Raw genomic sequence first — 23,318 nt, 5'->3', positions numbered from 1 at the left:
GGTTTCGCTCGGTTCGGCTGCCATGACCTTGCAGGGACTGGGCCCTGTGCTGTCAGGGGCCATGGACAAAGCCTGGGTAGATGGATTTACACCTCCCCCCACTTCTCTCTCGGTGTGTGTACATACAGATACAGAGGTGATCTCCGTGTGATACATTGCACAGACGAGCGATCAGTCGCACAGGCATGTAATAAGCAAACATATCACATCCCTGTGCATTTTAGCACGTGCCCATGTGAGCGCATCACTTTGCCACCAATCCATTTCCCCTGGGGCTTCTTTTGACCTTCCTAACCCCTTACCAGCTTTAGTTTTAAAACCAAACAAACCCAGTCTGGAGTGGAAACGTCTCTAGCAAGCTCTAGTGCTGGCTTTTCAGGGTATCAAAATGCCATGGCTGGCTTCAAAGCTCGGTGTTACCCTCGAATCCCTGCTGGAGCTGGGAGATTGATCTCATGCATGGGGGGAACAGCAGGGAGTTAGTGGCTAGGCCGGGGGAATATGAGGATCCTTTTGATGCCAGGCGCTAGAGAACTACTGTCTTGTTGGTATTAATACTTTTGTTCATTGATTAAATGTACTAAGTAAATGCCAAGAAATATCCATTAATTTTCAACGTAATGTAAAGCAAACACAAGTAATTGTATTACTTACTACCAGCCACTAAAAATGATAGAGGGATCCACTGAAATCTTGCCACAGGCTTCAGTGGGTTTTGGGTCAAGGCCCAGGCATTCTTTTCTCGTTGAACAGGCTGTTAGCTCAAAGGCAAGGCAGCACTGTCTAGTGGTTAGAGCAGAGGATCAGAAAGTTAAGTCTCCCCAGACCCATTGCCGGCTCTGCTGCTGGCTTTCTGTATTGGTAAGTGGTTGTACTGCTCTGTGCCTCCATTTCCCCACTGGTAAAAGGGGGGTTAATCATACTGCCTTCCCCTCACTGAGGGGCTCTGAGGCTGAATTGAGTTTGCACAGTGCTTTGAGATCCACAGATGGGCGGAGCTGTAATGGTAAGGAAACAAATAGACTGTTAAGATACAAAATGTAATTGAACGTAACTCCTAACCAGGGACTTAGAGGCTGTTCCTAGCTCTGCCACTGCCCTGCTGGGTGACCTTGGGTGAGTCACTTTCCTCACCCCCTGCTTCAGTTTCCCCATCCTGACCATGGGAATAACAATCCTTATCCATCTCCTAGGGGCACCATGGGGTGGTAAATTCACTGATGTCTCCAGGGTGCTTGAAGACCCGGCAGGTGGGGAGGAACAGGCTGTATTATGATAGCCTGGACTGTGACCTGTAGGGAAGGAGCCTGGAATGTCCTCACATGACCCAACAGCTCCTTCCTCTCTCTGAGCACTATGAGCCTATGCCAGCAGCTGTTGCGTTAATGAGCCCTGCACGCACAGCATGCAGCAGCTGTGCTGGCGGTGCCCCCCCACGGAAGGTTTGCGCTGGGGTTCCCCACTCCGCAGCCTGATTATTCCAGTTTAATTTGCTCATCAGCACAGATGCTGCCTTGTTCTGCACTTCATCCTCTTCAAAGAGCGAGCAGGACAGCCGGTCCTTTGCTCGGCGCTGCGGTCCCTCGCCTTTAATCATGCCAGCAGCCAGCGATCTCCCTCCACGTCCTTACAGCTCGCTTCTCCCTGCAATTAGACCAACCAAAAGGAACACTGGGTCAGGGATCGAGCTCCTAATGCTGGATGCAGGCTCCAGCCGTGAGAGCTTTAATGATAAGCTGCTGACTGAGGAGGTCACGGTGTCCTGAAATCATAACTCATCTGCGGTGGTTGCCCTGCTCATAGCCTGCTCTGCAGAATCAGAGAGGCACAGGTTTTAGCCACCGGCTCCCTCCATGCCCATGTCTGGATGGATTGATCCAATGTTTTAAAGCTGATCTTCATTCTAGCAAAGGGCGGGGGATTCTGCCCCACAGCCTGAAAGCAGGTGTAATGCCAACAGACCTCGGTCGTCGGTCGGAATTGAACCGTGGATCTCTAGAGCTTAGTGCATGAGCCTCTACTGCATGAGGTAAAAGCCAACTGGCTGTAGCAGACTCATTTTATCTCTAAGTGGTCTTAGTGCCACTAGATGGGACAGCACCCCACACCCAGGTGTGTGGGTTACACAGGGAGAGATGCTGCTATTTGGGAATCGGAGTTCAGCTGAGCCTTTTCCTCATGTCTAAGCAAGAGGGCTTTATTAAACCACCCTCACCCACAAACAAATCGCTGGGCTTCCCTGTTCGGTGTCACTGTGTTGGTGGATTCCTCTTGGGCTGAGTTACAACCCCATTTCCCTAGAACTTCCCATCCTCAAAGCGAATTAATCCTCAGTCCTTCTCTTTCCCTGGTAGGGAATCGTCATTGTTGTCCTTGTCCAGGTGGGGAGGCACACACTGATGTCACTCACGTGGGCCTGGATAAAATAAATCAGCCATGGTGCGTGGCTGCTGATGGCTTTTTTTTTGTTTTTTGACGGTGCTGAGGGCAATGTGGAGGTTGAGTTTCAGTTTTATATGGCACCTGGAAGCTCAAAGCAATGCCTCTTACCTTGTAAATCTCTGGAGAAATAAAGAGATCTAGCAATTTTCCTGGGAAAACTGGCATCTCCAGCTTCTAGGAGATCCAGTCCATTTTTGTCAGATTATCAGTAGCCCCATGAGGTTTGGGGGCTATTGAAATCAACATCGCAGATGGACCAGGGTTGGGCAAGGTGGGGTGGTCTAGGCTTCATCAAGAGGTTTGTAAACAGTTGCACCTTTAAATGAACCAACCCTTACAACGTCCCAGTGAGGCGAAGTAATTGACCAGGCCTCTGGATCAGCTTTCATCTAAAGGGCTCTGCCACATTGTCCATCGCGGTTGTAAGTTACAAGGTTACTGGCAGGAGCGGCGCCAGGGTTTTTGGCGCCCTAGGCAGGAGTCCTTCCACGCTCCCGGTCGGCGGCAATTCTGCGGCAGGGGTCCTTCCGCGCTCCCGGTCTTTGGGACACTTCAGCTTGGGTCCCGGAGCGAGTGAAGGACCCGCTGCAGAATTGCCGCCGAAGACCCGGAGCGCGGAAGGACCCCCCGCCGCCGAATTGCCGCCAAGGGCCGCAAAATGCCGCCCTCCCAAATCCTGATGCCTTAGGCGACCACCTAGGTAGCCTAAATGGAAGCGCCGGCCCTGGTTACTGGCAGCCAACCAGTGCATTTCCTGGAAATGAATGACATTGACCCCCCCCCCCCAACAGGCTGTGAGTGCTTTACTGGTACCGAGTGCTTGGAAGCTGACGGCCCCTTGCCATTGAGTCGAAGAATGGAAAGTGAAGAACTAGCAAGCGTTGTTCCAGGATCACTGGAGCCAGATCTGAATGGTCCAGATTTGGTCTGTTATTTGCTGCTTAAGTTACAGGATGAGACTGGAGCAGCACTGTGGTCCCACCTGTACTCTGGTGTAAATCAGTAGCTGCAGTGAAGTCAATGGACCGGGCTACACTAGGTTAGAACAGAATAGAATCAGACCCCCTGGATTTGCTGTGACAATCAAGTGGCGTGAGACTGAGCTGGATTGAAAAAAAGAAGTGCCCCTCAGTGATCATGACAGCAGGGATTACAAATGCCATAGTAACCAAGCCAGCTTGTGCAGTACCTGCTCCCCCTTATAATAATAATGATACATAAATAAATATAATTAACAGTCACCTCTCTGGCTATGATGCTTTCAGCTCAGAGAAGATGTTGAAATTAGGTCTCTCATATCCTCCAATACTATAAGATAGTCTCTCTCTCTTATCAGAGTCGGAACCCAAACCAAGATTCTCATTAAAGTTCCTACCCAGTCTGAGCCCACTGATTACTGTCCGTATATCCCTTCGTGTGCCGAGTTACAGAAACCACTTAACAGCCATGGCTATGCACAAAGCATAAAGAAACTCCTAATTACATGGCCTGAAACACCTCTTGGAACTGCTTTGAAGCAAGTGATCATTATGTGCATTAAACCTGTCAGTGGGTAGCCACATTTTCAATTTCCCCCTTTTCCCCCATAGGAGGTGCCAGAGATCTTTTGTTCCCCACAAGCCTTTGAGTATTGGGGCTGACCTCATTATATGGTCCTCTCTACAGTGTCTTTCATCTGGGGATCTTCAAAGTGGTTAAACCTTGCTAGCCTGAAGGTAGGCATTATGACCCCTATTTTACAGCTGGGGAAACTGAGGTTGGGAGAGGGAACCTGGATAAACAACCTGATCTAAGTAATAGCCTAGTGACTAGAGCACTGGGCCAGGACTCAGAAGACCTGGGTGCTAGTCCTGGATCTGCCACTGGCATGCTGAGTGACCATAGGAAAGTCAAGTCCCCCCTCTGTGCCTCAGTTTCCCCATCTGTAAAATGGCGATAATGATACTGGCACCTGTGTGAAGCATTTTGAAATCTATGGGTGAAAAAAGTGAGGGACTGTAAGGATCACACACTTGAATGAAACACCATAGACTGTGCTGGCCTGAGTGTAAAAACGGCACCAGTGAACTAAGGACTTCTCTGTACACAATAACATTGCAATCAGCTGCTTGCAATGGTGCTGGAGTCAGTGCAGTGCCCTCAGGGGGCTTGATCTGCAGCTAGTGATGGGGCCGAATGGCGAGGTCTCTTTATTCAGGCAATACCGCACCATGTTCCCGGGGATAAACAATGACACACCTAAAGCTTGCTGGCTTCCCTGGCTGTTCCATGTGTAGTTAGCCATAAATATCCAGGGGAAACAAAACAGGGATATTTTTAAAAAAGTGATAGATTCCTAGATGCCAAGGCCAGAAGGGACCATTGTGATCAGCTAGTCTGACCTCCTGTATAACACAGGCCAGAGAATGTCCCCAACATAATCCCTAGAGCAGAGGTTTTAAAAAAACAGCCAGCTTGGATTTAAAAATGGTCGGTGATAGAGAATCTACCACAATCCTTGGTAAATTGTTCCGGTGGTTAATTACTCTCACTGCTCGAAATGTTCATCTTATTTCCAGCCTGAATTTCTCTAGCTTCAACTTCCAGCCATTGGAGCCTGTTAGACCTTTGTCCGATAAATTGAAGAGCCCATTAGTAAATATTTGTTCTCCATGTAGATACTGAAAGACTCTAGTTGAGTCACCCCTTAATCTTCTCTTTGTTAAGATAAATAGGTTGAGCTATTTGAGATTATCACTAGAAGGCAGGTTTTCTAATCCTTTAATCATTCTCACGGCTCTTCTGTGAACCCTCTCCAATGTATCAACACCTTTCTTGAATGGTGGGCACCAGAACTGGACCCGGGATTCCAACAGCAGGCACACCACCGCCAAATATAGAGGTAAAGTAACCTGTTTACTCGTACTTGAGATTCCCTGTTGATGCATCCCAGGATCGCATTCGCTCATATTCAGCTAATTATCCACAACAAACCCTCAAATCTTGGTCAGACTCACAGCTTCCCAGAATAGAGTCCCCCAGTCTGTAAGTATGGCCGGCATGTTTTGTTCCTAGATGTAGACAGTTACATTTAGCCGTATTAAAACTCATAATGTTTGTGTAAGCAGAGTCAGGATAAGCTCTACCCTGACATCTGGTGGAAAGAATTTCAGAGAGTGTATTTGCATAGGCACGCCTACCCTATCCCAGACTGCCGAGCTGTGGGACTGCTTGGTGACAAATGACTCACCCTCAGTTGGATGGTACTTGCTAGACAAGGGACATAGGTTCCAAAAGCCAGTGAATTGAGAGAGGCTGGGGATAGGTATCTGTGTCTGGTGGTGCAGTCTCCTTGTGGAGCCAGAAGCACCAGTTCCACTCTCCACTGTGGAATGTCAGAGTTGATTTTTTATTCCCTTAAGAATCCAGATACAGGTTACTGAGCTGAACTCACTTTTGGCTAATGGTGCACTAGCACTGCGGCTCCCCTACTATGAGTTGAAATCATAAAGAGCTGAAATTACTGAGCTGAGAGCACTGAGTTCTGTGCTAACTAGTGGGGAGCCTGAAGCTATACTGTGGAACAGAGCAGCTGGCGGAGTGGAGCAGTTTGTGGGGACGGCTGGAGCGGATCACGGGACAGCTGGTGGAGCAGAGTGGAGTAGCTGTGGGTCGGGTGGAGCAGCCCACAGAGTGAGCGGAGCCGAGCAGTTTGCAGGGACAACTGGAGCAGCTCACGGGACAGCTGGTGGAGCAGAGCAGTTTGTGAGGACGGCTGGAGGAGCAGAGTGGAGCGGCTGGTAAAGCGGAGCAGTTCATGGAGAAGGCGGGAGCAGAACCCACGGAGAGGCAGGGCAGTTGGCCCCGGACCATGTAAGGTGCCCCTTTCTACCCAGGCTGGGGGGAGGGACCTCTGCAGATAGACTCTTGAACTTTGGGGCTGCACTGACCCAGGACAGAGACTTTTGGATTGTGGGACTTTTGGGACTGTGGGTGATTTGGGGGGTTGCTGGACTCAAGAGCCCAGGAAAGAGGACACAGCCCAATTTCCTGGGGTGGGTCTTTGCTCACGGTTTGGTCTATGAACTCTAGTTGAGGTGTTTTCCCAATTTAGTGTTTGTTGTTTATCTCATGTATTAAATCTTTTCTGCTACACCGAGACTCTGTGCTTGCGAGAGGGGAAGCATTGCCTCTTTGAGGCGCCTAGGGGTGTGTGTAAGATTTTCCCAGGTCACTGGGTGGGGGCTCGAGCTGGTTTTGCATTGGGTTATTGAAACGGAACCCCTGGATACTGAACCCGGCCCTTGTTGCTGCCAACTCGGAGGGGCAGAAGGGTTACATTTTGGGGGCTCGTCCAGGATATCCTGGGTCAGTACCCCTCATAAGCACATTTTGAGTGATCCATTGAATTGGGAAAACCCCTAATTACCTTGTTGTTTTGATCTGTTGTATTGGGAAAAGATTAGAGTTTGTATAATGGCCCTACACTTGTTAGAGGATTGGTGCAAGGGGATGAATATTGACCCCAGGAACTGTCTTCTGGTAACGGGGGTGCTGGAGGCAGTCGATGAGGGCTCAATAGAACCTATGTTAAGGTCATCTACTGAGTACCTGTGTAAGTGCCAAATGCGTGGGCGCATTTTTGTGAGGGAAGAGGGCACTTTTGCTGTATTGTGTGAGCTGCCCTCGGCTGTGGACCCTCTACAGGTTCCAGGCATGATAGCAGTGGATGATGATGAGTGGAAGGTAATAACCACTGGGAGTCAGCCCTCACCAGCTCCTACCCCTGATGTAGAGTTTTTAAAGAAAATGTCGGACTTTTGGGGGAAAGAGGGAAAAACTTTGGCTGATATGCCGGGTCTGTTGGGCCTTAAGCCGAGAGCCCCACAACAGGAGACTGCTCCTTCACCTGATGAGTGGGTGAAGGCTTTGGGGCAAGAATTAGGGAAGGTCATGCCACCCCACCCTGAGTCAAGCCCCTATCCTAAACTGAGGTTGTTTTCTGGGGGTCCCACCCCAATACCTGGGGAGGAAGCATTTGAACCCTGGCTGGAGCACACCACGGAGATGCTGCAGGAGTGGGCGGTGCCTGAGGCTGAAAAGAGAAGGCGACTAGTAGAGTGTCTACCAGTTCGAACGCATGCCACAAGGGATTTCTGGGGCCCCTGCCACATTTCAACGACTTATGGAAAAAGTCATGGGAGACATGAATTTACTGCAGGTGTTAGTTTACTTGGATGACCTGATTGTGTTTGGAAGAACCTTGGAGGAACATGAAGAAAGACTTCTTAAAGTGCTCGATAGATTGGAGGCATACGGTTTGAAGCTTTCAATTGATAAATGCCAGTTCTGCCAAACCTCAGTGAAGTATGTAGGTCACATCGTGTCCCAAGAGGGTGTGAGTACTGACCCCGATAAAACAGAAGCACTCACTACCTGGCCACGTCCCAGTAACTACAGAGAACTCAAGACGTTTCTTGGATTTAGTGGCTACTACCGCAGATTGGTGAAGAACTATGCTACGATTGTAAAACCTCTGAATGATCTTACCAGGGGATACCAGTCCAACAAGAACAAATCTAAGACCCAGAATAAGCGAAGGCCTCCAAAGACTCCTTTGCAGAGACACTATGGCCCCTTCGAACCATTTGGGCCGCGGTGGGATGAAAGATGTGAGAGGGCTTTTCAGGAAATCATTACTCGCCTAACTCATGCTCCCATCCTAGTCTTTGCTGACCCAAGCAAACCGTTTATCCTGCGTACTGATGCCAGTTTGGAGGGTCTGGGAGCAGTACTGTATCAGGAAGTGGAAGACAAACGCAAACCGGTAGCCTTTGCCAGCCGAGGACTGTCCGACAGTGAAACTCGCTACCCTATCCACAAGCTGGAGTTCTTGGCCTTGAAATGGGCCATCACTGAGAAATTTCGAGACTACTTGTACGGTGCTCAGTTCCAGGTGTGGACAGACAACAACCCACTGACCTATGTGTTAACAAGTGCTAAGTTGGATGCTACAGGCAGAGATGGGTGGCCGCCTTGGCTAGCTATGAGTTCAGCATTCAATACCGATCAGGGAGAAGCAATGTAGATGCAGATGCATTGTCCAGACGTCCGCAGGCACCTGACGTTGCTGTGATACCCACGGATGGCGTGAGAGCTATTTGCAGTGTGAGTCGCCGAGAGCCGGAGGATGTGTTGCTGAAGCTTTGGGCCTGCCCCGTGAATGCGTGCCTTCTGCTTCAGTGAACTATATTGCTTTGGACCAATCTCCCTTGCCCATGCTCAATACGGCTGACTGGCAGGAGGCTCAGCTGCAAGATATTGACATTCGTGATACACTACTTGCCAAAAGAGAGGGGCGAGGCCCAGCTGCAAACCCCAGAGGGCAAACTACTATTGAGAGAATGGACCAAACTAAAACTGATTCAGGGATTGCTACACCGCATGACCACAGACCTTCTACAAAAGCTACGGAATCAACTAGTGCTGCCAAAAGAGTACAGAGCCCTGGCCATGAGGGCCCTGCATGATGACTTTGGACATTTAGGGATGGAGAGGACCCTGGAACTTATCCGCAGTAGGTTCTATTGGCCTCGGATGGCCGAAGATGTTCACAGAAAATGTGACAGCTACGCTCGATGTGTTCAAAGGAAAACTCTGCCCACAAGGGCCGCGTATCTGAAGAACATCACCAGCAACAAACCTCTGGAGCTGGTTTGCATTGATTTCTTGTCCTTAGAAGTAGACAAGAGGAATATTAGGAACATTCTAGTAGTGACCGACCATTATACGCGATATGCGCAGGCATATCCCACACGTGATCAGAAGGCCACCACTGTCGCTCAAGTACTGTGGGAAAAATATTTCTCAGTTTATGGATTCCCAGCCCGGATACACTCGGATCAGGGACGAGACTTTAAGAGTCACCTTCTGAAGGAGGTGCTGAGGATAGCAGGAATTAAAAAGTCAAGGACAACACCTTATGGCCCACAAGGTGATCCTTAGCCAGAGAGGTTCAACCGAACCCTGTTAGATATGTTAGGGACTTTGCGGCCAGAGCAGAAGGCAACCTGGAGCCAACATGTCGCATTTCTAGTGCATGCCTACAACGCCACAAAGAACGACGCTATGGGAGTCACCCCATATCTCTTAATGTTTGGGCGAGAACCAAGATTACCCATAAACCTGTGCTTTGGTGTATCCGAGGATGGAGATAGCTATGAAACTCACCAGCAATATCTATCCCGACTATGAGAAAAGCTGCGGGATGCTTATCACTTAGCTACATCTGCAGCTCGGAAGAATGCAGGCCGCAACAAACATTGATATGATGCTAGGGTACGTCTGCAAGAGCTCCAGCCAGGGGACAGAGTCCTGCTACGAAATTTGGGTATTGCTGGCAAACACAAGATAGCTGACAGATGGAAGGCAATACCTTACTTAGTGATGGAAAAGCTAGGAGACCTGCCGGTTTATAAGATCAAACCTGAAGAGGGTCCAGGGCAGACGAAGACCGTGCACAGAAACCTTTTGCTCCCTGTGGGTGAATTGGTAATCAGCCCTTATGAGATGGGCCACAACAGGGCAACTGGGCAGAACGAAGGTGCTGTACCAAAGCCGCCTTCCAACGTGGACAGCCGGCTCCCTGCAGCTAACCTACCCCTACTCAGCACATCTGAGAGTGAGTCTGAGGAGGAAGACACAACCATGGTGTATCCTGGGATGAAGACAAGATTTCAGTCTCGATCCGCTGAATCAAAAGAGGGCACATCCTCTTCTGCCCTAAACCCCATGGCAGAAGTATTTAGGCCCATTCCTGACACTCCTGAGCCACTGGTGGGACCCCCGTGTAATGACATACACAGGCTATTGGACAGTGGCGACATACAGATGGAGGATGTCCAGAGCACCTGCGACCCTCCACTGTTAGAACTAGAAATGCAGGGGCCTATGCCAGTACCCGAGGGGAACTCACAGGAAACCTCCCCATCCGCCACTCAAGAGGATGTCCCCCCCTACCATAGCAACAGAGATTCTCAATAGGCGAGACAGGGTAATAAAACCAGTGAAACGGTTAACTTACGATGCACCTGGGGTGATTAGTGAGGAGCCCATACATTTAGCACACAGGTCTGTGAAAGCTAAAGTGGGCTATCTAATGCCCTTTGGAGGGGACCAATAAATTGGTGTAGTAGAGAATGTGATTTGTCGGGACGACAAATTCTCGGCTGGGAGGCAGATGTTAGCAGAGTCAGGATAAGCTCTACCCTGACATATGGTGGAAAGAATTTCAGAGAGTGTATTTGCATAGGCACGCCTACCCCATCCCAGGCTGCCGAGCTGTGGGACTGCTTTGTGACAAATGACTCAACCTCAGTTGGGTGGTACTTGCTAGACAAGGGACATGAGTTCCAAAACCCAGTGAATTGAGAGAGGCTGGGGACAGGTATCTGTGTCTGGTGGTGCAGGCTCCTTGTGGAGCCAGAAGCACCAGTTCCACCCCCTCCTCTCTCCACTGTGGAATGTCAGAGTTGATTTTTTATTCCCTTAAGAATCCAGATACAGGTTACTGAGCTGAACTCACTTTTGGCTAATGGTGCACTAGCACTGGGGCTCCCCTACTATGAGCTGAAATCACTAAGAGCTGAAATTACTGAGCTGAGAGAACTGAGTACTGTGCTAACTAGTGGGGAGCTTGAAGCTATACTGTGGAACAGAGCAGCTGGTGGGGTGGAGCAGTTTGTGGGGACGGCTGGAGTGGATCACGGGACAGCTGGTGGAGCAGAGCAGCTGGTGGAGCGGAGCAGTTTGTGAGGACACCTGGAGGAGCAGAGTGAAGTGGCTGGTAAAGCGGAGCAGTTCGTGGAGAAGGCGGGAGCAGAACCCACGGAGAGGCAGGGCAGTTGGCCCCGGACCACGTAAGGTGCCCCTTCTACCCAGGCTGGGGGGAGGGACCTCTGCAGATAGACTCTCGAACTTTGGGGCTGCACTGACCCAGGACAGAGACTTTTGGATTGTGGGACTTTTGGGACTGTGGGTGATTTGGGGGGTTGCTGGACTCAAGAGCCCAGGAAAGAGGACACAGCCCAATTTCCTGGGGTGGGTCTTTGCTCACGGTTTGGTCTATGAACTCTAGTTGAGGTGTTTTCCCAATTTAGTCTTTGTTGTTTATCTCATGTATTAAACCTTTTCTGCTACACCGAGACTCTGTGCTTGCGAGAGGGGAAGCATTGCCTCTTTGAAGCTTCTAGGGGTGTGTGTAAGATTTTCCCAGGTCACTGGGTGGGGGCTCGAGCTGGTTTTGCATTGGGTTATTGAAACGGAACCCGTGGATACTGAACCCAGCCCTTGTTGCTGCCAACTCGGAGGGGCAGAAGGGTTACATTTGCTTGCACCCAGTGTACTAAGTGATACTGGTCACTCTGACTCAGTGATTTGTTCTCTTCTGATTTTATGTTTTCTTCCAGGTCATTGATAAAAATGTTGACTAGCATAGGGGCAAGAACCTGCTGGACCCCACTAGAAGCACACCTGCTTGATGATGATTCCTTATTTACAATTACATTTTGAGACCTATCAGTTAGCCAGTTTTTAAGAACTTGCTGATTTCAAAATGTCTAACTTTTGTAGCTTCCGTTTAACATCCTCCAGGGATACTAGTGGAACGGAAAGAGTGTTATCATCGTCATATGATGAGACTGTATCAACTGTATTACCCCCCAAATATAGAACAGAAATATTTAATAATATTTATTATTTATAATATGTATTAATTTATTTATAAAACTCTGCCTTTTCTGTATTATAGAATCATAGAAATGTAGATCTGAAAGAGACCTTGATAGGTCATCTACTCCAATCCCCTATGCTGAGACTGGGCTAAGTATTAACTAGTCCATCTCTGACAGTTGTTTGTCCAACCTGCTCTTAAAAACCTTGCTCCCACATAAGGAAGCTGGGGGTTCACTGTCCTTCAGCCCATGAGGTGTTGCTCCCCTTGGCACATGACAATACGGGGTGCCGGGGAGTGGGAGAATCAGGCCCAAAGATTAACATTGCCCTCCCGAATATCTCTGCAGCCCCTGTATGCCAGCCAGGCTGGCGTCAAGGAGCCGTAGGACAGGCCAGGGAACTCCCCCAAGGCAGGACATCTGTAGGAACACAGGAGTGTTCTGAGGCTGGATGGGGCATAGAAGGGAGGGGATATGGCCGAGGCAAGCTTGTGCTTGGGAAGGGATAAGTCAGTGGTTTGAGCATTGGCCTGCTAAACCCAGCGTTGTAAGTTCAATCCTTGAGGGAGCCATTTAGGTATCTGGGGCAAAAATCTGTCTGGGGATTGGTCCTGCTTTGAGCAGGGGGTTGGACTAGATACCTCCTGAGGTCCCTTTCAACCCTGATATTCTGTGATTCTAAGTCTGCACCCCAGGGGCTGTGCCAGCTCTCATGGCCGCCCCCCACCACCTAAAAAAGGAGGCTCAAATCACCCCTCCTCCACCCAGGTGTTGAATCTACCTTTAAACACCTGCCAGAGAAGGGCCATGTTAAAGTTACAAATTGCCTGGAGGTTTGGCACTCAGCCGAGCTAATGGCTACCTTAGCCCCCTTCAATCACGTTCATCCATGGGAAAAAATATATACCTGCCCTAGGTGAAGCTGCTATCCTCCCCCTGCAACATGGTAATAAACTCAGCAGATTACTAGCTACCTCGATTTAATAGACGTACAGCTGCACTCTGGCAGACTTTAAAACAGTCATTATTTCATCAGCAGCCCCATTAAACCGTCATGTGCTTGTGCAGCTGCTTTTCCCATCACAGTTTATTCTCACAGGCAGCGATGCTACAGAGTGAAGGCATGAAGCACCATGCCACCTACGCCACGCCCCCAGAACTGGCGCGAGCATGTCACTCTGTGTCTGGGGTTCTGTTCTGGCTGGATGTGCCAAACTACTGTCTGATTGGATCGTTTGCAGTGGGAAGCTGTTGGGAGAGCATGGCCTAGTGGTTAGCACAGACATCAGGATTCCTCAGGCTGATGTCCTATGGGGACTTGGAGAAGTCATGTCCCTCCAACACACACACAAACACCCTGCCTCAGTTTCCCCATCTGTAAAATGGAGATAACACTGACCTACCTGCAGTAATAAGCTTAGGACTATTACGGTAGCACTCCAGCCACTCCTAAAGCTCTATAGAGAGGTAGCGAAGTAGCCCCTGACAAGGAAAAAGAAGCGGCAGTTCTTCTTCGAGTGATTGCTCACATCCATTCCAGTTAGGTGTGCGCGCCGCGCGTGCACGTTCGTCGGAAACTTTTTACCCTAGCAACTCCAGTGGGCCGGCAGGTCGCCCCCTGGAGTGGCGCCGCCATGGCGCCCAATATATATCCCTGCCGGCCCACCCGCTCCTCAGTTCCTTCTTACCGCCGTGTCGGTCGTTGGAACTGTGGAGCGCGGCATAGCTGTCCTCCACGTCCCTAGCTCTCCTTGTTTTTCTATCGTTATCTCTATTGTAGTTGTTAATTAGACTGTTAGTTAGATAGTAGTAGTTAAGTGTTAAGTAGTTGTAAATAGTTTTTCGCCGGGGGCTTAGCCCTTCCCGGCACCCGGCACCGGGCTCATGCCTGGTTCGCCGGGCTTCAAGCAGTGTGCGGCCTGCAAGAAGCCTATGCCCACGAGCGACCCCCACGACGCGTGCCTGAAGTGCCTGGGGGAATCGCATAGATCCGACAAGTGCCGCATCTGCAAGGCTTTTAAGCCAAGGACTAAGAAGGAGAGGGATCAAAGGCTCCGGACTCTCCTCCTGGAGGCGGCACTTGACCCGGCGGCTTCGCAGGCCGTGATGTCGGCGCCGGCACCGGATCGCGCCGGCACCGAGAAGACTCCCCGGCACCGACCTTCTCCGGCACCGGGGACAGAGCCTAGGCCGTCGAAGTCCACTACTCCGGCCAGGCACACCCGAGTGGAGCGCCCGGCCTCAGTATCGGCCGCGGCGCCGCCGGCACCGTCGACTCCGGGCCCGGCGGGTCCGTCGAGTCCGGTGCCGCCAAGCTCCCCCATGACATCTGGGGTTGAGATAGTGGTGCCATCTACACCAGAGGCCTTCGCCTCGGCACGGGACCTCATAGCCCTGACCGAGCCCACGCAGCTACCACCCCCGGTACCTCCGGTGCGGGTTGTGTCCAGAGGCAAGCCTATGATGTCGGCACCGTCCCGGGACTCTCGTTCTCGCTCCAGGTCCCGACGTCAAGGTCGCTCCAGATCCCGCCGCCGCTCGCAGTCCCGGCACCGCTCCCCTCAGCGGTACCGGTCGCACTCGCGGCGCCGGTCGACACCGAGACGATCGCGGTCGGACTCCAGCCGCCGTTACCGGCACCGCGAGTCCAGGAGCCGATCCAGACGTTCGCCGCACCGGTCGACCTCCCGGCGCCGAGCTGGTGGCAGGTCCCGGTCCCGGTCGACCTCCCGGTACCGAACCGGTGGCAGGTCCCGATCCCGGCACCGAAGCGGCGCCCGGTACCGATCCAGATCCCGGCACCGTGGCAGAACTCGGTCCCGCTCCCGGCACCGTTACGACTCCCGGCACCGGTCCCCGGCACCGAGACGATCGCCCGTGCCGACCCGCGCGGACCATTACCATCCAGGGTCCGCTCCGCCATGGCCCTCGAGGCAGCCGTCCGTGTCTTCGCTGGCGGACAGTGGCTACGCGCTGGGCACCGACCGGCAGGCGGCGCTGTTCAGCGAGCCTCCACAGCAGGACGCAGCCCCACAGCAATGGGGTTTCTGGACACCCTGGGCGTATCATCAGGCCCAGGGCCCCCAACAGCTCCCTGCTAGGCCGCCGACTGCAGAGCGCAGGGCACCTGAGGCCTCGTTGTCTCGCCCCCCTCCCTCCCCGGATGGGGAGGAAGGATCCAAGCAACAGGACTCCACTTTGGCTCCTGAGGCAGAGGCGAGGGCCGAGGGAGACCCCCCTTTAGACACCCTCTTGCCGGGGGTCTCCTCATCTTCTTCCCCTGATGAAGCGGTGGCTGGGACCTCCTCCAACAGCCCCCCCCCGCTGGACCTCAGGGCGCACCAGGACCTCCTCCGGCGAGTAGCCCAAAACCTGAGTCTACAAGCCGAGGAGGTCTCGGAGGTAGAGGACCCTATTGTCACCATCCTCTCCGCAGACGCTCCCACCAGGGTCGCCCTGCCGTTCATACGGACCATCCAGGCCAACGCCACCACCATCTGGCAGTCCCCGGCCTCCATTCCTCCCACTGCGAAGGGCGTCGAAAGGAAGTACATGGCTCCTTCTAAGGGCTACGAGTACCTCCACGTACACCCGACTCCGTGTTCCCTGGTGGTCCAATCTGTCAATGATAAGGAGCGTCATGGCCAGGAGGCTCCAGCCCCCAAATCCAGGGAGGCTAGGCGGATGGACCTCCTCGGCCGTAAGGTGTACTCGGCGGGGGCGCTGCAACTCAGGGTCTCCAACCAACAGGCCCTGTTAAGTAGATACGCCTTTAACTCCTGGGTGGCAGCAGACAAATTCAAGGAGCTGTTGCCACAAGACGCTCGTCAGGAGTTTGCAGCCATTTTAGAGGAAGGCAAGAGGGTCGCACGCACGTCCTTGCAAGCCTCTCTGGACGCTGCGGATTCGGCTGCCCGTACCCTCGCGTCGGGTGTAACAATGCGTCGCCTCTCCTGGCTGCAGGTTTCCGGCCTTCCGCCGGAGCTCCAGCACACAATACAGGACCTTCCTTTTGAAGGCCAAGGGCTGTTTTCGGATAAGACAGACCCTAGACTAAAGAATCTAAAAGACAACCGCGTCATCATGAGGTCACTGGGGATGCACACTCCAGTGACGCAGCGCAGACCCTTCCGGCCGCAGCAACAGCAACAACAGCGCAGGCCGTATCTCCAGTTCCGCCAGCGGCAGGACCTTAACAGGCGCCGCGGCAGGAACGGAAGGCGCAGGCATTCGGGGAACCAAGGGGGCCAAAACCAAGGCTCCTCTAAGCCCCCGCCTGGTCCCAAGCCTTCATTTTGAAGGTGCGCCCGAGGGCGCAGTAACAGTTTCCCCATTGGATCCTTTCCCCCCGTTTTCCAACCGCCTTTCTTTTTTCCTCCCGGCGTGGTCCCTAATAACATCAGACCGCTGGGTTTTACGCACGGTGCAGTCGGGATACCGCCTGCAGTTTGTTTCATTTCCTCCTCCCCGCCCCCCTTCCTCGTCCCTCTTCAGGGACCCCTCTCACGAGCAATTCCTTCGGCAGGAGGTGCAGACGCTCCTCCGCAAAGGGGCTATAGAGGCGGTGCCGGAGAACGAGAAAGGCAAGGGGTTTTATTCCCGCTACTTTCTGATCCCCAAGGCCAAGGGAGGCCTCAGGCCCATCCTCGACCTGCGAGAGCTCAACAAGTACCTGGTGAAATTGAAGTTCCGCATGGTTTCCTTGGGGACCATTATCCCATCCCTGGATCCGGGAGACTGGTACGCCGCCCTCGACATGCAGGACGCGTATTTCCACATTGCTATCTGGCCACCCCACAGACGTTTCCTTCGCTTCCTTGTGGGGTCTCTGCATTACCAATTTGCAGTCCTCCCATTTGGCTTGTCCACGGCCCCGAGAGTGTTTACAAAATGCATGGCAGTTGTTGTGGCGCAGCTTCGGCGCAGTCGTATCCACGTGTTCCCGTATCTAGACGATTGGTTGATTCGGGGCACGTCGGAACAACAAGTCTGCAACCATGTCCGTGTGATCACCGACATGTTCGCCACTCTGGGCCTCTTGGTGAACACAGACAAGTCCACCCTGGCCCCCACACAAAGGGTGGAATTCATCGGGGCCGTCCTGGACGCCACTGTGGGCAGGGCCTTGCTGCCATTGCAGCGGTTCCAGGCCTTGTCGGCAATCGTGCAACGACTACAGACAGCCCCCCTGACGTCAGTGAGGACGTGTCTAACCCTGTTAGGCCACATGGCGGCCTGTACTTTCGTGACCAATTACGCTCGGCTCCGCATGAGGCCACTCCAGTTGTGGCTCATCAGTCATTACAGGCCGACAAGACAGCCACTAGATATGTTAATCACGATCCCCCAGAGGGTCTTAGATTCTCTCAGCTGGTGGCTGGACCAGTCAGTGTTGTGTGCGGGTCTCCCCTTCCACCCATCTCAGCCCTCGGTGTCCCTAACAACAGATGCCTCAGATCTCGGCTGGGGGGCCCACGCAGGGACCCTGAGGACGCAGGGCCTGTGGTCCCAGGAGGAGGTGGGGCTACACATCAACATGCGGGAGTTGAGAGCGGTCCGTCTTGCTTGTCAAACGTTCTGTCATCAGCTCCAGGGTCGTTGTGTCGCGGTGTTCACCGACAACACGACGACCATGTATTATATCAACAAGCAGGGCGGCACCAGATCCTCCTCCCTGTGCCACGAGGCGATACGACTCTGGGACTTTTGTGTAGCCCACTCCATTCACCTCATGGCTTCCTTCCTCCCCGGAGTACGGAACACGCTGGCGGATCGATTGAGCAGATCCTTCCTGTCACACGAGTGGTCCCTTCGCCCGGACGTCGCCCTCTCCATCTTCCGGAGGTGGGGTTATCCCCGGGTGGACCTCTTCGCGGCCAAGGGGAACAGGAAGTGCCAAGCGTTCTGCTCCTTTCAGGGCAGGGAACCCGGGTCGATAGCGGATGCCTTCCTCATCCAGTGGTCGACCCACCTGTACTATGCATTTCCCCCATTCCCGTTGGTCCACAGGGTCCTTCTGAAGGTGCGCAGGGACAGGGCTCATGTGATCATGGTAGCCCCGGCGTGGCCCAGACAGCACTGGTACCCCATGCTGCTGGACCTGGCCATAGCCGACCCAGTTCCCCTGCCCCTTCATCCGGACCTGATTACCCAGGAGCACGGGACCCTCTGTCACCCGGACCTGCAGTCGCTGCACCTAGCGGCGTGGCTCCTGCGTGGCTGACTGGCTCTGAGCTGCGCTGTTCCACGCCGGTGAGGGAGGTGCTCTTGGGCAGCAGAAAGCCGTCCACAAGGGCGACATATTTGGCCAAATGGAAGCGCTTCTCCTATTGGTGCGTGGAGAGAAATCTCCGCCCTATGGAAGTTTCAGTAGCCAACATCTTAGACTACATTTGGTCCCTCAAAGGGCAAGGTCTGGCCATATCGTCGTTACGAGTCCACCTAGCGGCTATCTCCACCTTTCACCCGGGTGCGGATGGTCACTCTGTTTTTTCCCACCCGACGGTGTCTAGATTCCTTAAGGGGCTGGAACGTTTATACCCTAACGTCCGTCCCCCTGCTCCAACCTGGGATCTTAACCTGGTGTTGTCCCGACTCATGGGGGCCCCCTTTGAGCCGTTAGCTACTTGCTCCCTGCTTTATCTCTCTTGGAAGACGGCCTTTCTAGTAGCTATCACCTCAGCTAGACGGGTGTCGGAACTCCGGGCTCTTGTGGTAGACCCCCCATACACGGTCTTCCACAAGGACAAGGTGCAGCTGAGACCACACCCTGCTTTTCTCCCCAAGGTGGTCTCAGCCTTCCACGTCAACCAAGAGATATTCCTCCCGGTTTTTTTCCCGAAACCTCACTCCTCAGGCAGGGAGCAGCAGCTCCACTCGCTTGATGTCCGTAGGGCTCTCGCGTTCTACGTGGAGAGGACCAAGCCCTTCCGCAAATCCCCCCAGCTTTTCGTGGCAGTAGCGGACCGCATGAAAGGGCTTCCTATCTCCTCCCAGAGGTTATCCTCTTGGGTAACGTCCTGCATCAGGACCTGCTATGACTTGGCCCACGTCCCTACGGGCCGTGTGACTGCGCATTCTACCAGGGCGCAGGCGTCGTCGCTGGCTTTCCTCGCCCGTGTGCCCATCCAGGAAATCTGTCGGGCAGCGACCTGGTCATCGGTCCACACCTTCGCGTCCCACTACGCCCTGGTCCAGCAGTCTAGAGAGGATGCGGCCTTCGGATCTGCTGTGCTCCATGCCGCGACTTCTCACTCCGACCCCACCGCCTAGGTATGGCTTGGGATTCACCTAACTGGAATGGATGTGAGCAATCACTCGAAGAAGAAAAGACGGTTACTCACCTTTGTAACTGTTGTTCTTCGAGATGTGTTGCTCACATCCATTCCACACCCGCCCTCCTTCCCCACTGTCGGAGTCGCCGGCAAGAAGGAACTGAGGAGCGGGTGGGCCGGCAGGGATATATATTGGGCGCCATGGCGGCGCCACTCCAGGGGGCGACCTGCCGGCCCACTGGAGTTGCTAGGGTAAAAAGTTTCCGACGAACGTGCACGCGCGGCGCGCACACCTAACTGGAATGGATGTGAGCAACACATCTCGAAGAACAACAGTTACAAAGGTGAGTAACCGTCTTTTGCCCTGGATTATTAGCAGTCTAGGGTATATGACACACTGTCAAACAGTTCCAAATCTGTCCTGTAGAGAGCAGCAGTGCCCTTGTGCACTGGCCCCATTTACGATGCTATTTGGCAGCGTGCCGCGGTGGCTTCCCAGGCACCGCTCACTCCCTTGCCTCGCCCCCATCATGTTCTTGCAGAGACCATCTGGAGCTGCCGCTCAAGGTGGAGTCAGGTGCTTCTCTGCCCAGAGCTGAGCAGAACTTTATGCTTCTCTGCAAAGCAGTGTTTGTACAGCACCTAGCACATGGGGGCCAGGCCCAAGGCTGGGGCTCCCAGGTGCTACAGACAAGCAAATAATAAATAATCGTAATGAAGGTGTGCTCCGTCCTGAGTCCAAACCTGGGAAAGTGTTGGAGGAGGGGACGCTGGGCGCTTGGGAGGCAGAATGCCATGGAGCCTCCTTGCCCCGGTACGGTCACTCCTGCGCCTCTCTGCTAACAGAACTGGAGGGGTCAGAGGATCCATACAGTAGTATGCAGCTCATGACTCTTTACTGGGGCTAGGTGTGACACCGGGCCAGAAAGGGTTTAGCAACTTGCAGGCTAAATGACCCAAATTCAGCCTTTAAAAGACATATTAAAGAAGTATATAAATGGAGTAGGGCTATACCTTATAAATAGCAACATAGCCACATCCAATCGACTAGAGCTGTGAAAGGCAAATCTATATTGTTAGCGAATTAAAGAGAATACTAATTGTATGTGTTTACTTATATCTTATTAGATGTTAGCCATGTAAACAGATGGTTCCTGTCTGTTACTATACCTGTTGATTCAGAGATCAAAAGGGAATATTAACATTTAGATGAACCTTGAATATAATAATGTCATTGTCTATATGTCTCTTGGAAGTTCATAGTAAACTTTCTATGAACTGCTTAGTGGATAATTACTTTATGCTGATGTATGCAACTAGTTACCTGTGTATACATAGGAAATAGGTAATTCTATTTTGAAGCTACCATTCTTCACCCAAGGAATACCTGCTGGCAAGAGGCGAGCATCACCTGCCAGTGACCTACATACAGAACTCTTGGGCACTGATCCTTTCATCTCCGATCTGCTTAAGCTTTATCAGGGGACGTTTGAGTCTCAAGCCTGATGTCTCCAGTTCCGTTCTGGATCGCCCTGATGTTGGATAGTTGGACATTGGATGATAATCTGATGCTGGAAAGAACTTTTGCACCTCAACAGCTCACCATGTCCACTATGAAACTGAGCTAAGAACTCTGTTCACATCTGCGTGTGTTCTGAGCTTTTAACCAGTACGCTCTCGCTTTGCTTTTTTAATACCTTTTAGTTTAGTTAATGAGAATTGGCTGTAGCGTGTATTTGTGTAAGAGCTCGGCTATTCAGTGACCTGGGAGGTAAATGCGTCCGAACCTTTGGGACTGGTAGAACTTTTTATATGATGAACAAGATTTTCATTAATCCTCCTCATATTTGACTTGGCCGTCTGGATGGGAGTCTAAGGCTGGGTTGCTTTAAGGGAGCTGTGGTTTTGGCTTCTGGGTAAGCAGTGAGCTATTGTAGAAGCTGCTTTGTTGCTGCTGTGGTGAATCAAAGTATTGGAATAGCTACCAGTCTGCCCCGTTCTTTGCAGTTTGTCCCACTTGGGCAATCTTAGCGTGGCCCCTTGGGACCCCAGTCACACGAGGTAACTGGTCTTGTGTGTTTCTGGCCTGTCCAGAAACACTCAGAATCTCTCCTGTTCTCCTGAGACTTCTAGTCCTGGTGCAGCAGGGCCCAAGAGGTTTCTCCCGTCTCTCATACTTTCCCCTCCAGGTCTCAGTCTGTTATCTTCTGTGTGACGCATGGATCCAGTGTTCTTTGGTCTCTGTACAAAGCTCATTGCCGTCTTTTCTCCCTGGTAAGATAGCGAGCAGCATGTGAGAAACTTCCTGCAGAGAAACCAGCGAGCTCTTTCTGTGAGCCATGACTTGGCCACAAACATCCCTCTAGATGGAGATGCAGCTGCTGACATGAGTGTGTCTGATTTTATAAAGCAACTCTTGATTCCTTTTGGCTAGAGATAGGCCTAGACCATTACCAGTGGGAATATTTGAAATCTGAACCCCGTTCCAGCTCCACATTTTGCATATGGTCTCTATAGTCATACTCTATGGAATCAAAGTCCATCTAAAACAGCCACACGCTATAGATACAAACAAGTTTCCACACAGCTTGAGTTCCAACTTTGCTTCCTTTGTTTACCAGGGACCACACTCTGTCTAGACTTCCAACTCAACACACAGAGAAATCAGGTGGCTGAATCATATACTGCAATTAAACATATAATTTCATCCATCTTTTATGGTGAGTTGAACAAAAGCCCTGGATCCAAGTGCCACCAAAACCAGGTTATTCCAAATCCAAATGTTTCCATCTTGAACCCAATCTGTGCTACCAACTACAGTTAAACTTGAAACCTTCCAGCCTGACAAGCTGCAGATTGGTTCTCTTCCCCTCCCTCTGTTATTAGTTTTCTCCATAAACAAATAGTATATTTTGAATCTAGATGTCTTTTAGATTAAAAGGACAATACACTCAGAAAAAGCACATGCAAAGTCTCCAGGAGAGAGTGCAGTGGGTGTATCTCCTCCAACAGTCTGCATGGACCCGAACACAAAATGTCTGCTTGTCTCTGCAGGCAGCTGCGTCCTTAGCCGTGTAAAGATGCAGTATACACAGGACACAATATATAATTGCTATCAAATAGATAAATACAACCTGCACAAACACGGTGGCTTAGAGCCACCTCAAAAAGCTCCCATCATCTGAAATGGAAGCAGGGATTGTCTGAGAATTAGGAGTGTTTGTAGATGCCATTAACCGTGCACTATAATCCCATTATATAATGTCCATAGGCTTACTGCCCCATCCATCTAGCTAACTGGGTTTTTGCATCCCAGTCCATAGCTGCACTCATGAGACAGCGTTGCTGATTTCCTTTTCCCTACAACTCCGTGGCCTCATTCTGTGAGTCTGTAGCCCAGTCATGGCCAGAGAAGCAGGGCTCAAAATGCCTCCTTCCGACACACCAGAGCTGCTCCTGGTGTGCCCTTGGGTGGCACCTGCTCATGACGTTACCTACACACCCCTGTTAGCTCTGCCGAGCAGCTGCAGCAATGGGTGAGCAGCAGGCCAAATTCAGTTCTGCCGCATGCCTCTGTAGCCAGGACCAGCCGAGCTGACTGACATGGAGGATTTACAGAAACACAGCTGCACCAGATCTGTTGTATGGCAGCAGGTGCTCAGGAACGCTGCAGAGTGAGTGCTGGACTGGCCTTTTTGATTCCTGGCAGCTGTGTCAGCTGCTTCATAGTAAGTGGCAGGCCGAGATCAGAAATGCGACTATTCATAGCTAGGGCCCTCCCAAATTCATGCTCCAGTTTGGTCAACTTTATGGCCATAGGATTTTAGAAATTGTAAATTTCATGATTTCAGATATTTAAATCTGAACTTTCACGGTGTTGTAACTTTTGGGG

The sequence above is a fragment of the Gopherus flavomarginatus genome, chromosome 1 (genome assembly GCF_025201925.1).
Source record: "Gopherus flavomarginatus isolate rGopFla2 chromosome 1, rGopFla2.mat.asm, whole genome shotgun sequence".
NCBI lineage: Eukaryota > Metazoa > Chordata > Testudines > Testudinidae > Gopherus > Gopherus flavomarginatus.
Note: the sequence above shows the minus strand (reverse complement) of the source record.